The following is a 12,946-nucleotide window of genomic DNA, read 5'->3' as shown; positions in this document are numbered from 1 at the left end:
GTGTGTGTGTGTGTGTGTGTGTGTGTGTGTGTGTGTGTGTGTGTGTGACAGAGAGAGAGAGGTAGACAGACAGACAAGGGAGGGGGAAAGGGAGAGAAGGGAGAGAGGAGAGAGAGATTCAGGTCCAAGTCTTGGTCTTTGAAGAGGTTGTCGATGAGGTTCCCTAGAAACTGTCGTGTGTGGTGTGTCTGTGTATATATGTGTGTTCTATAATAATGTGAGATGGTATTGTTAATTCGGGGTGTCCCAAAAGTCTTGGTGCAGTTGTGAGCTTATGAAAACCCAAGTTTTAAGCTTCTTAAAGTTTGAGACTGCAGTAAGACTTTTAGGATGCCTTGTATATATTAGTCTGTACATATCATTGGGGATATTTATATTACAATAGATGTAATAATTGCCAAGAACTCTGATCTTGAAGGAAGTGTCTCTCCACTTGCTGGTGTCCAGCTGGATGGGGAGGAAAAAAATATATAAGGGTGGTCAAGGTTGTTAAGAGGATCAAATAAGGTATAAAGACAGGGACTGGGTTGAGGATTTCATTGATACAGGGAACTCAAATGAGGAAACTTCCATTACTAATGCAGGTCAGCACCTTCTACCTTCTCTGCAATTTAGGAGCAGTGAGAGCTTCATTTTCCAAGGGTCACTCAGTCAGTATGTGTTAGGTCTTTCTGTTTCTGAGGCAGCTTTCTACCCTCTCCAGCATATTGTCTCTAAAATGAGATCACTTTCATGAAAGTACTTTTAAAAGAGTTCACAATCATAATATGTAAATGCAGCTTTACTAGGATCCAGGCAGTGAGTCCATTCCTAAGCTGGGGCTCAGTGATTGGTGCTGTTGTACATTCTCTCCCCTCACCTGAGACCCTTAAGATAACTTTAACCACCTGACTGGGGCATAGGGACAAGGGGAGAGGCCAGACATCCAGCTCTCACCGCCTTTCTCACCATCACTTTCCCAGAGTATGACTTGTTGCCATAAGGTCACCACCTGACCATACTTGTTGGTATTGGGGGGGGGGAGGTTATTCTAGTCCCCAAGATGCTGCATCTTATCCCCCTTCTTTACCTACACATCCCCCTTTTGCAGAGTCCATGGTCAAGGCTTAGACAGTAAAGTTCTCTTTTGTCCCAACCACTCCATGTACCAGTGGGATGGCTCATTTTGTCCCTTTGTCCCACAGCACTTGGGGAGGCTAGATCCTAGGGCTATCAGTTGGCATAGCCCTTGCCCTGGAGTGAAATACTTTCAACTTGGTCCAGGTTTTCTTCAGAGCCATCAGTCACTCCCTTGGGAGCATTTACAAATACCCTTAACTCCCAGCAGGTAGGAGGTGAGGATGTAAGGAGAGTAAACTCTACATGCTGGGGCACACAAAGGGCTTTAGAGCCAGGAGGACCTTTAGGAATCATTTAGGCCATTTTATAAGACAGCTGAGGCCCAGTGAGGGTAAATAACTCTACCACGATCACGGTGGGGCAGAGGTGTGACCAGAATCGAGATCTCCAGACCCCACCCCTAGGCTAGCATGCCTTCTACTGGTTGGTTGCTTGTTGTTCTTTGTTCTCAAAGAGGATGCCTTCTACTATATAGTGCTCCCTCTACTAGGGATTATAGACACTCTTTTACTTAAATATGTGACCTTGGTAAGTCCTTTAATCTCTGAAGCTTATTTTCTTCCTCTGTAAACCTGGGATCATGATATCTGTACTACCTACCTCACAGGGTTGTTGTGAGGCATAAACAAGCTGATTTATGTAAATGAGAGCACTTTGTTAAGTGTAAAGCACTCTATAAATACAAACTGTTATTATTTTTATTATTCTGAGACATTCAAGACACTGAGAGATCATAAAGAACACTTGAGAAAGCAAAGATTAAATTTCATTTAGTATAATTTGTAGTGTCATGTACATTATTGTATATGGATTGGCCTTAGAAATTGCTCATTCATATGTGGAACATATGGTAACATCATTAACAACAATATCCCATTCCTTGAATATGCCAGATAATGGACAGTTGTTGTCCTTCCTGCTCAAAGAAGACCAAAAGGACATTGCTATGTCAGGGTCAATGTACAGTATGTCAGGCTGTGCCTGATCAGACTAATACAAGCTTGAAAGCCACTACAACAGGTCAGGCACTAATAGTCCACATTTGTAGGAAGGAGGAAAAGAAGAAATTCAGTGGAGAAGGGAGGAGCCGCTTATATCATTTTGCCATAGTTGTGTGTGGTTTGTCCTTTGCTCCATGACATGACTTGCAATTGAACTTGATTTGAGTGAGGGAGGGCTGTGGAAGGTCAACAGCCTTACTTTCTCTTCCAGAGCCATCTGGGTCCAGCGGCCAGGTATTGATCAGGATGACTGGAGGTGGCCTAGGATGCAGTGGGAGATCTTCACACTTTTTAGCTAAGTTCTTTTCAATTACTCACTTTGAGTAAGACAATGCCCTTTCAGTGAATAGGCCTCTTTAAGAAGTGTCAAGAGAGGGCACCTTTAATAATAATAAAAAACCAAAGTGGGAGGGGAAGACCATCAGGATTGCTGGCCGAAAGAGAAAGTTACTATTTACATTCATTCTGAGCTAGGAGGGCCCAAAAAAATAACCGCAAAGTGGTGCTTGGGCAGGGACCTATTGTCTAATCAATGAGATCCAGAGTGAATTGGGTTTAATGCCATGGACTTGGTTGGGAAAAGCTAAGTATGAACCATTTAGGTCCTCTCAGATGAAATATGACTATCTTATTCATAACCTTGACTTGGTGGGGGTATCCAAGTTTTCTCATTGAGCAAGAGTAGGTGGAGGAAAGCAGTTCCTAGAATTAGTGATTTTCTGTCTTATTTGGCAGTATATAGGATCATAAATTCATTGAATCACAATTCTGGTCTGCATGCTGATCGCTTGACCCTGCATGAGATTTGGACTTGAGACTAATATAATTGGATTTCAGGAATTCCCATAAGATAAGGATGGAGAAAACCGAAACTGCTCTGTCTTCCTATCTGGTGGAATGTGAGAATATTTTATCTTAATCAGTCTGAACCTTGTCCCTGAGCTCAACTAAGTCTTGAGCATTTCTGCCACAACTCTAGCTAAGACAAAGTTCCTACTATACTTTTACCTCCCAGGGATGTGGTTAGATTTGAAATGATTGCCTATGATGTGCTCACAGAGCTCTTCTTTCCTCTGCTCCCTTTTTATGCATATGTATGTGTGCCTACATCCAGTACAGAGCCTCTCTGGAAGGAACCTTCCACGTCTGGATGATTTCAGTTCTGCAAGTTTGTATAAACAGAAGTCCCAGTTCAGTAGGAATATTTAGACCCAGTGGATTTGGGTTTGACTGGAATTACTCTGTGCGTGTGTGTATGTGTGTGTGTGTGTGTGTGTGTGTGTGTTTTATTACAACTGGTCCTGTCACTTCTGTAGAGCAGTAAGCCCACATAGGTTTTATTTTTTCCATCAAATGCCTAATCACTTTATTAATCTATGATTATTTCCATGGCAGTTTAATAATTGTCTATATTAATCAGGCAACTTGGGCATAACTGACCTAGGCCCTTGGAGGTAATCTAGTAGGCAGCCACATTCTATTCCTCTGTTTTATTTAAGGGTAAGGGTGGAAGTGGTGTGGGTTGGATAGGAATGATTGGCTAACCCACCCCCTGGAACTGGGAGGAATGGTCCCCCCCCCAAGTTTTATCACAGGATGATCTTTCTACCTTTTTTTTTTTTTGGAGGGGGAAGGCAGGGCAATTAGGGTTAAGTGACTTGCCCAAGGTCACATGGCTTGTTTTTTGTGTGTTAAGTGTCTGAGACCAGATTTGAACTCAGGTCCTCCTGACTTCAGGGCCAGTGCTCTATTCACTGTGCCACCTAGCCACCCCTCTTTCTACCTTTTACAAAGTACAGAGGGTAGATGTTGAGTGGAGGCCAATGATTACTTTCAGAGAGCTTACTGCTATGAAAGGTCTTCCCTCCCATGCTCTTAATGGCTCATTCCTGCCTTGTGGTCTGCAAATTCATTTACCATATGACCTTGGGCATGTCTTTTAACCTTTATAAGCCTATTTTCCTCACCTGGAAAATGAAAGGGGTGCACTAAATGACTTCTAAATTCTTCTGAATCCTGTGATCCTACTCTGAGAAGTCATAGAATTTTAAGATTTTGAGTTGGAAGGAACTATAGAGATCATTCAGTTTAATTCCCTCATTTTATAGATGAGAAAACTGAGGTTCAGATAAGTAATTTACCCAAAATTAGATAGATAAATCAGTGGTAGGATTCCAGCCCAGGTCACGTTACATTCCAAGTCCAGTGCTTTTTCTCATAAACCATATGACTTTGGAATTCTTGGAATCTCTTACTCTGGGACAGAGAGTGTCCCATATATGTCTCTTTCTTGAGACAAAGAAAGTTTTGTGCTCTTAGATTCCTCAGGAAGCTCAGTGACAGGGACAAAAGTCCAACTTCTGCCTTCCACATTCCAGGGAAGGAAGGAGGGGTTGTGCTCTGGGAACCCAACTTTTTAATAGATATTCTGGGATTCACTTGAACAGAAAAAAGAATAAAGTTATGTTATTGGTGCCCCCATCTGTGGGGCTGTGAGCACAGCTGTGCTTCACTAATCCTGGATAGATAAGACTAGGGCTAGGGTTAAGGGGAGAGTATTTTTCTTAAAAGAATTTCCAGGAAAACTAGAATAATAATAGCAACCCCTTCTTTCCAAAGAAAGTTAGAAGTCAAAGAATCAGCCCCATTTCCATTTGGCCCAGGCTCTTTGTTTCATGTTTCCCTCAGTTTTATTGCTGCAAGGTGTGGACTGTCTGACAAACACAACAGTCATCCTCCCTTAAGCCTGACCCAATATCAACGGTGATCTTAGCTTTATTGACAAATACCTCTGAATCACTAATAATGCCTTTTCCTGTGAGACCTTTGCTCACATTACATGGGGTAGGCCCAAGAACCATCCCATCCTGAGGCCAAGACATGGATAAGATGTCCTTTCAATTCAAGAAGTCTATGATCTCATGTCCCAGTGAGCAATATGATCAGAAAAAGACCCAGGCTCCTTTTATCTGGAGCGATAGGAGGAAGGTGTTATATTCTCACTGTACATCTGCTACTGGTCCCCTGGGAAGGAGTGGGGTAGAGTGGATGGAGGGAAGGTCCCAATGGTGTTTTTGATTAGAAGATAATGGGAAAGGAGAGTTGGAATTTGCCTAAAACCTATGATATTTGTGCATGTGTAGGATGTGCCAATCTTTATCTCTTCTTTATAAAGGTTTTCCAGAAAGGAAAAAAAATACCAGCAGGAGTTAAGGGCAAGTGTCAAGTGCCATCCTTCCCTTTGGGCACAGTGAAGAGAAAATGTGCTAGTCCTCAACAAGAACTCAAGTGACAACAGAGATGCTCTCCCCACATCCTTTCTAGACAAATTTTTCCTATTGTGTTAGCCGTAGATGAGCTTATGTTCTGGGCTGGGTTTGACCCAAACCTGTTGTCTGGTAATTTAGGTTTGATATTGGAATGAAATAAGATATTTGTAGGTCACTAGATAGTTTAAAAAAAGATTTATTCAACCATAGCAGGTGATGGATGTCCAACAAAGATAGATATTAAGGATACTTCCAACTGATTCAGCTGAATGACCCTCCCTTAGCTGAATTACCCATCGTGATTCACCAGCCAAACTTCTAAGACACCTCTTCTCCCACGTTCTCATGGATCCTTTTGTACTTGGATGATGAGAAAGTAACATCAACAATCTGAACCTTAATCCCTCGAGTCAACCAAGTGCTGAGGAAAGTTTCAGTGCCTTTTAAGGAAAAACTAGGCCAACCTACATGGGGAGCATGTTCTGAGAATACTCTTAACCCTCCCAGCCTGCTCCATAACATGTCTTTTCTACTCAGACCATCATCTCCACCTCTTTCCCTACCAGTAATCTGGACTCTGACCATCACTGGGTCTCTCACCTCTAGGTGACTTTTTGTCATATCTTGCCAGGGTCTAGGCTTTGACAACAGGCCTCCTCCATATCATGCCCCCTGCACAGTTTCCCTCTTTCTCCCCTTTCTTCCCTTCCAGTTCTCCTTTATATGTTGTCTTCCACTTTTAGAATGTAAACTCCTTGAGGGCAGGGATTGTCTTGTTTTGGTATCCCTAGTGCTTAGCACTGTGCATCGACCATATTAAATGCTTAATAAATGTGTCGTCTATCTATCCATTCGTTTATATCTATCTATAATCTATTTATCTATCTCACTAATGAACTGGTAGAAGTGGAATGTTAGGGTCAGTATGAGTAGAACAGAAGGGTAGTGTTGTCATGGGAGGCTAGAGGGAAACATGTTTTGTCAGAGCCTTAAGGTACCCACTGAGAATGAACCACTTCACCCTACACCCACCTTTGCAAAAGGCCATCCCTCTCACAGGGCAGACATTTCAATAGTGTGCCAGAAACACTGTAGTTAGGGGAATCCTAATTCAAAGGCAATAGCTATCTAGCTCCAGTTTCTTTGGGAACCACTCAGTTTGACCTTGTGGTGTTAGGGCAAAAGCTGGAGTGACTAGTGATGAGGGCTTCTTCGTGCTTGATCATTTTCCAAGTCCCTTCTGATTCTATGAGCCTATGATCCTCCAGTCCTCTCCTTCCCCCATCTCTGGTTAATGAGTATCTAAAAAAGGAAGCAGTGATTACAAAGCACTAATGTGTCTTTATCAAAAGTACCTCATGCAAGACTAACTTTATTTCTTTTCTCAACAGATTACTAAATTGGTAAGTAAATGAATCAACTCTAATTGGTAGGTAAATGAATTAAGTGAACTAAATTGGTAGGTAAATGAATCAATGCTACAAGCACAAGTCTGGAGAGGTGTGATGAGGTAGCAATTTATCTCAAAACATCTGGGAGTTTTCAATGGATTGAGAGTTTGAGCAAATTGTGCAAAGTGGCAACCAGAGAAAGACAGTCACTGTGGGCTGCAATAAAGACATGGGATCCAATACTAGAATCAGAGCATACCTGGAGTATTATGTTCAGTCCTAGAGGGACGCTAATAAGGACATTATCTCTAGGAGAATGAAAGGTCTTGCCATGTGAGGATGAGTAGAAGGAACTGCAGATGTTCAGCCTGCAAAAGAGAAGATTCAGGGTGACATCCCTAGTATTTTCAAGTGTTTGAAGAGCCATCATGTGGAAGATAAATTCAATTCATTTTGCTGAGCTCTAATGGGCAGACATAAGAGCAATGAGGGAAGCTGCAAAGAGGCAAATCTGAGCAAAAGAAAGCAATTTCCTAATAATTCGATCTATACATCACTAGAAGTTTTTTAATCTGAGCATTTAATCTGAGATTTGGTGATTCTTCCTGGTTCCCCCAGGAGAAGAGGTCCTAGGCTATTTTTTAAACTACTGGGCAGAGTAGCTGTTTAGGGGGATGCCAGTTTGGCAGGATTAAACTGTTTATGAGAGCAACAGGCTTATCTTCTTGCTTTTGGTTAGTAAATTTTATTTTTTCTTCTCCCCCTCCTCCTCCTCTTCCTCCTCCTTGTCTTTTTCTTCTCTCTTCTCTTCCTCCTCCTCCTCCTTTTCCTCTTCTTCCTTCTTTATATCTTCCTCCTCCTTCTTTTGTTTTCCTCCTGTCTCTTTTTCTTCCTCCTCCTACTTTTCTTCTTCCTTATCCTTTTCCTCCTCCTCCTCTTTCTCTTCCTCCTCTTCTTCCTTCTACTCTTCTTTGTCTTCCTCCTCCTCTTCCTCCTCCTTTGCCTATTTCCTGCTTCAATGTCACTTCTAATAACCATTTTGACAACATCCTTGGCAACCCAGGAACTAGCATCAACAGCCGCCTAACATTGATTAAGCTGCATACAAAGGGTGGAGGGACAAGAAGACCAAAAGAAGGAGGAGATGTCTTTGATAACAAATGTAGATCCTGCTTTCAAATGGCTCCCAGTCCAATGGAGGTAACAGAAAAGACAAGAACGTGTACCACAAAACCAAGGAATTGAATACACAGTTAGTACCATTGACTAGAAAGGAGCTTATTCAGGCCAACCTGGTTTCTTTCAAGTGTCAACTAAAACACTTTTTCAAGAAATCGTTCTCAGTCCCTCTTTTGTGAGTGTCTTCTCTCTGAGATTACTTGAATATGTCTTTGTGTATGAAGCTGATCCATTTTGTCTCCCCCATTGAAATGTAAGCTCCTTAAATGCAGTGACTGTTTTTGCCCTTCTTTGTATGCTCAGTGCCTAGCATAGAGTAGGTTGCTTAATAAATGCTTGTTGACTTGAAAAAGTTCATATTTCACAGGAGGAAGAAAACTAAACTAAGAAGTGACTTGCCCCAAATCACATAACTAATCAGTGACAAAGCCTGGACTCAAACCTTGGTGTCTTGACTACTGGTACTCCAGGAATACCTGGGTACTTCTTACTATGTCTCACTGTCTGTTTACTGCTAAAGGAATGAAAAATGGTCAGTAATGGTTAGCATTGCTTGGGAGATTACCTGGAGAAGATGAATTTTGAGCTAGATTCTAGAAGGACAAGATGAAATTTTATAGGAACATTATACCTAAGTTTCAAAGCTCCCAGGTCAAGGAGAAAATACTATAAGAAACTAGAAAGAAACAACTTAAATATTATGGAACTTCAGTCAGGATAACACAAAATTTAACAACTTCTATATTAAAAGACTGAAGGGTCTGGGACAAGGGTGGGGAGCTGTAACCTGGAGGCCACAAGACTGCAGGTTCCCCACCCCTGGTCTGGAATACAATGTTCCATAGAGCAAAGGAGTTCAGTTTGCAAAAAAGAATAACTTACCCAGGAAAGCTGAGCATAAACCTGAAAAAAAAAAGACAAATATTTAATGAGATTAAGGACTTTCAGGTATTCTTGAGGAGAAGACCAGAACTGAACAGAAAATTTGACCTGCAAGAGTCAAGAGAAACATAAGAAGTTAAACTTAAAAGACAAATTATAAAGGAATTAATAAGGTCAAACTGTTTACTTCTTATATGGAAAAATATTATCTATAACTCTTAAGAATGTTATCATTACTAGGTAATTTTAAAGAGCATACATATATAGAAAAACTTGAGTTGAGTTGAATATGATGGGATGATCCTAGAAAATAAAACTGGGTAGAGGAAAGTAAAATGGAGCAATTATCTCATACAAATAAGACATGAGTGGAAGAACTATTGCAGCGGACAGTAGAAGGGGGTGGAGGGCTGGTAGTGCTAGGACGTCATTCTCATCAGAACTAGGTTAAAGAGAGAATAACATATACATCTAGAAGGGTATAAAAGTCTTTTTAACTTATAGAGAAATACAAGGACAAGGGGAGAGGATAAGAGAGGGACTCAGAAGGGGTATGGATTAGGGAGGCAGTGGTGAGAAGTAAATTAGACTTTTAAAGAGGGATAGGGTAAAAAGAGAGGGAGAGAAGAAACAGTGAGGAAAGTAGAATGGAGGGAAATACACAACTAGTAACTATAACTTTGAATGTGAATGGGTTGAACTCACCCAGAAAATGGAAATGGATAGCAGAATGAATCAATAGCAGATATCTGACAATATGTTGTTTACAAGAAACACATTTAAAAATAAAGAAATGATGAAGAGGTTGATTAAAAAGAAACATGGAAAGACTTGCATGAAATAATGAAGAGTAAAATGAGTAGAACCAAGAGAATGTAATGTACACTGACAGCAATATTGTTTGAAGAATAATTGTGAATGGTTAAGCTATTCTGAGTATTACAAATATTTAAATCAACTACAAAAAACTTATTAAGGAAGATGCTATCTACCTCTAGAGAAAGAATCAATAAACAGAAGTATGCATATATGGTTTTACATATATGTGTACATGTACACATACGTACATATATGCACACACATTCATATATACATATGTATATATAGAGAGAAGGCTATCATTTCATACACACATATAAACACATATGCAAAATGACAGCCTTCTAGAATGGGGGTGGGGAGGGAGGGAATGAGTCAGTTTGGAATTTAAAATGTAACCAAAGAAACATATTAAATTTTAAAGAAAGCAATCAGACTTATGGGCCCCAGTATCCCCAGGTAGCCAACAACTGAGTTCTTGTGCAGGAAAGTAAAATTTCTGGGATTAATATAATATCCAACAAGAATAATAGTTAACATGTATATAGTGCTGCAAGGTTTGCAAAATGCCTTATATTTTATCTCATTTAATTCTTGCAACAGCTCTGTAAGGTAGAGGTTATTATTGTTCCCATTTGACAGAGGAAACTGAAGCAAACAACAGTAATTGATTTGCCCAGCATCCCACAGCTAGTAAGAGGCTGAGACAGGATTTGAACTCAGATCTTCTTTATTCCAAGTCTAGCACTTTATCCTAGTTGCCTCAAGATTGATATCTCAAGCAGAACAGTAACAATGGGCCCATGTTTAGTGTGGGAGACAAAAAATTCTTTGAGTGGATAAAATCTTGGCAGGCTCTTCATCTAGGCAGGTTCCTTTTGGCAAAAGAGGCAACAGGAAAGCCCTGGAGGGGTCCTCTTTTCTCGTTTGTTCTTTCAGGTGCATGTGGCTGCTAACTAGAGGAAAAGTCCAGGACTCTGCTCTGGTTATTGGGCCTTTTTATCTGCCCTCTGATAAGTGCCTTTTTCACACCCTGATAGCTGCAGTTTTATTTCCATTAGTTGTGCATCTGACTCAGCAGACTGACCTTGAGGCAGCAGCTGTCCCTGAGACAAAGTGATAAGGTTGGAGGGAAAGTAGCTGGATTTCCAGCCAACAGACGAGTTAGTGAAGGCAGACCTGGGACTCTCAAAGCACTTATGGCCAAAGAAGGATTATAAATTCACCTCAGAGCTTGTCAGATAGCATTCCTAGCTATGCCTTTCTTTCCAAGTATCTCTCAGTTCCTGGTAAACAATGAGAGCTGGTCTTGTGGTATAGTGGAAAGAGGAATGGATTTAGAATTACAAGATCTGAATTTGGTTTCTACTTTGGCACTGACTAGCTGTGGGTGTATGTCACCAAAGTGGGCATTTATTTACTGAAATATATTTATTTTACTTTTCAACATTCACATGTATAAGACTTTGAATTCCAAATTCTTTTCTCCCCGTTCCCTCTACTCTGCTCTTTGAAAGATGGTGAGCAGTCTGATATAGGCTATACATGTATAATCATATTAAACATATTTCCACATTAGTTATATTGTGAAAGAAGAATCAGAACAAAACTGAAAAACTACCAGAAGGAAAGAAAAAAAAGAGAGAGAAAATAGTAAGCTTTGATCTGCATTCAGATTCCATTGTTCTTTCTCCAGATGTGGATAGCATTTTCCATCATGAGTCTTTTGGAATGTTGAAGTGGACATTTATTAAGATCTAATGTGTGGAGGCAGGCCCCGACGTGATGCCGCAGCATGCCAAGGCAGGCCTGGACCCTGCAGCCCACCAAGGCAGTCCCAGATGAAGCCTGATCAACATGGTGGCTAGTTGACCCACCATCCACAAGTGCCATTGCCAGGCCTATCACTGCAGGACTGGGACTGGATGGAGCAGGGTAAGAATCAAATGCAGAGCCCCTGGCAGGGGCAGCAGCTCCTCCTGGGACTACCAATCCACAGCCCCAAAATTTAAAAAGCCCCTATCTGGACCTCCAGGGACCAGGATGGCAGAGTGAACCTTAGCTGCTCCAATCCCCCCCTCCCCGACCTTGAAAACACAATAATTACTGCCCCAGAGCAAAACTTTAAATAGTAAAGACTTGGGAACCCTAGAAGAAGGGTATGGCTAGGGCTCTGCTTCAAAATCAGTAGAAAGCAGACTGCAAAGACAAAGATTCTGGAGTCCTACTATCCTGAGAAGGAGGAACCAAATTCAGAGAGAGACAGTGTTGACTCCAGACCCACAGCTGAAACTTCAACAGGGAACTGGCCTCAAGCACAGAAAGCATTTCTAGATGAGCCCAAAAGGAACTTTAAAAACCAAATGAGAGAGATAGAAGATGAAATGAATAATTCTTTTAAAATCAAAACTGCAAAATTAGAAAAACATTACAATGAAGAAAACAGCTCCTTAAAAAGAAAAATGTGTGATATAGAAAAGGAGCTCCAAAAGCTAACTGAGGAAAATAATTTGCTAAAAACTAGAATCAACCAAATTGAAGTGAATAACTCTATGAGGAACCAAGAATTAGTCAAACAAAACTTCAAGAATGAAAAACTAGAAAAATTAGAAATTAATTAAAATTCTAAAAATAATTAGAAAAAGAAGTAAAATATCTCAATGGAAAAATAACTGACCTGGAAAACAGATCCAGGAGAGATAATCTGAGAATCATAGGCCTACCAGAAAATCACGATGAAAAAATGAGCCTGGACAACATCCTCCAAGAGCTCATGAAAGAAAATTGCCCTGAGATACTAGAACCTGAGGGCAAAATAGAAATCGAGAGAATCCACTGGTTACCTCCTGAAAGAGATTCCAAACTGAAAAGTCCTTGAAATGTTGTGGCCAAACTTGAGAACTACCATGTAAAAGAAAAATATTTCAAGTGGCCAGAAAGAAGCAATTCAAATATTGAGGAACCACAGTGAGGATCGCATAGGATTTGGCAGCCTCTACACTGAAAGATTGGAGGAAGTGGAATACAATTTTTCGCAAGGCAAAAGAGCTCGGGTTACAAGCAAGGATCACCTATCCAGTGAAACTGAACATGTTCTTCCAGGCAAGGAGATGGTCATTCAACTATAAAACAGATTTCCAGACCTTCCTGATGAAAAAAGCCAGAGCTCAATGGAAAATTCAACCTCCAATTAATGACATGCAAGAGAGACATAGAAAGGTAAACAAGGAAAACACACACACACACACACACACACACACACACCCACACACACACACACACACAC

General features: G+C 40.8%; 1 protein-coding gene and 1 long non-coding RNA gene across 3 annotated transcripts in view; one reads left to right on the top strand and one right to left on the bottom strand.

Annotated features, from left to right (window-relative positions):
• Window positions 1-1,898, top strand: part of CUNH1orf116 (chromosome unknown C1orf116 homolog) — an 18,371-nt gene extending 16,473 nt beyond the window's left edge. For both annotated transcript variants that reach the window (XM_069074733.1, XM_069074732.1), the window contains exon 4: window positions 1-1,898. This exon is cut by the window's left edge and continues 2,013 nt beyond it. The gene's annotated coding sequence lies outside the window, so the exon portion shown is untranslated.
• A 4,986-nt stretch (window positions 1,899-6,884) lies between these two features.
• The window catches only part of LOC138151224 (uncharacterized), a 34,851-nt gene continuing 28,789 nt past the window's right edge, over window positions 6,885-12,946 (bottom strand). The window contains exons 2-3 of the long non-coding RNA XR_011165766.1: window positions 8,842-8,862; window positions 6,885-7,148 (exon numbers count right to left, since the gene is read on the bottom strand). This is a non-coding gene — a long non-coding RNA (uncharacterized lncRNA). The remainder of the gene's footprint in view (window positions 7,149-8,841; window positions 8,863-12,946) is intronic.

This window comes from Petaurus breviceps, unplaced genomic scaffold (genome assembly GCF_028583685.1).
Source record: "Petaurus breviceps papuanus isolate PSGF00001 unplaced genomic scaffold, PetGlider_PUasm1.0 90895, whole genome shotgun sequence".
In the NCBI taxonomy this organism is placed as follows: domain Eukaryota; kingdom Metazoa; phylum Chordata; class Mammalia; order Diprotodontia; family Petauridae; genus Petaurus; species Petaurus breviceps.
Note: the sequence above shows the minus strand (reverse complement) of the source record. Positions and strands in the feature narration are given on the sequence as shown.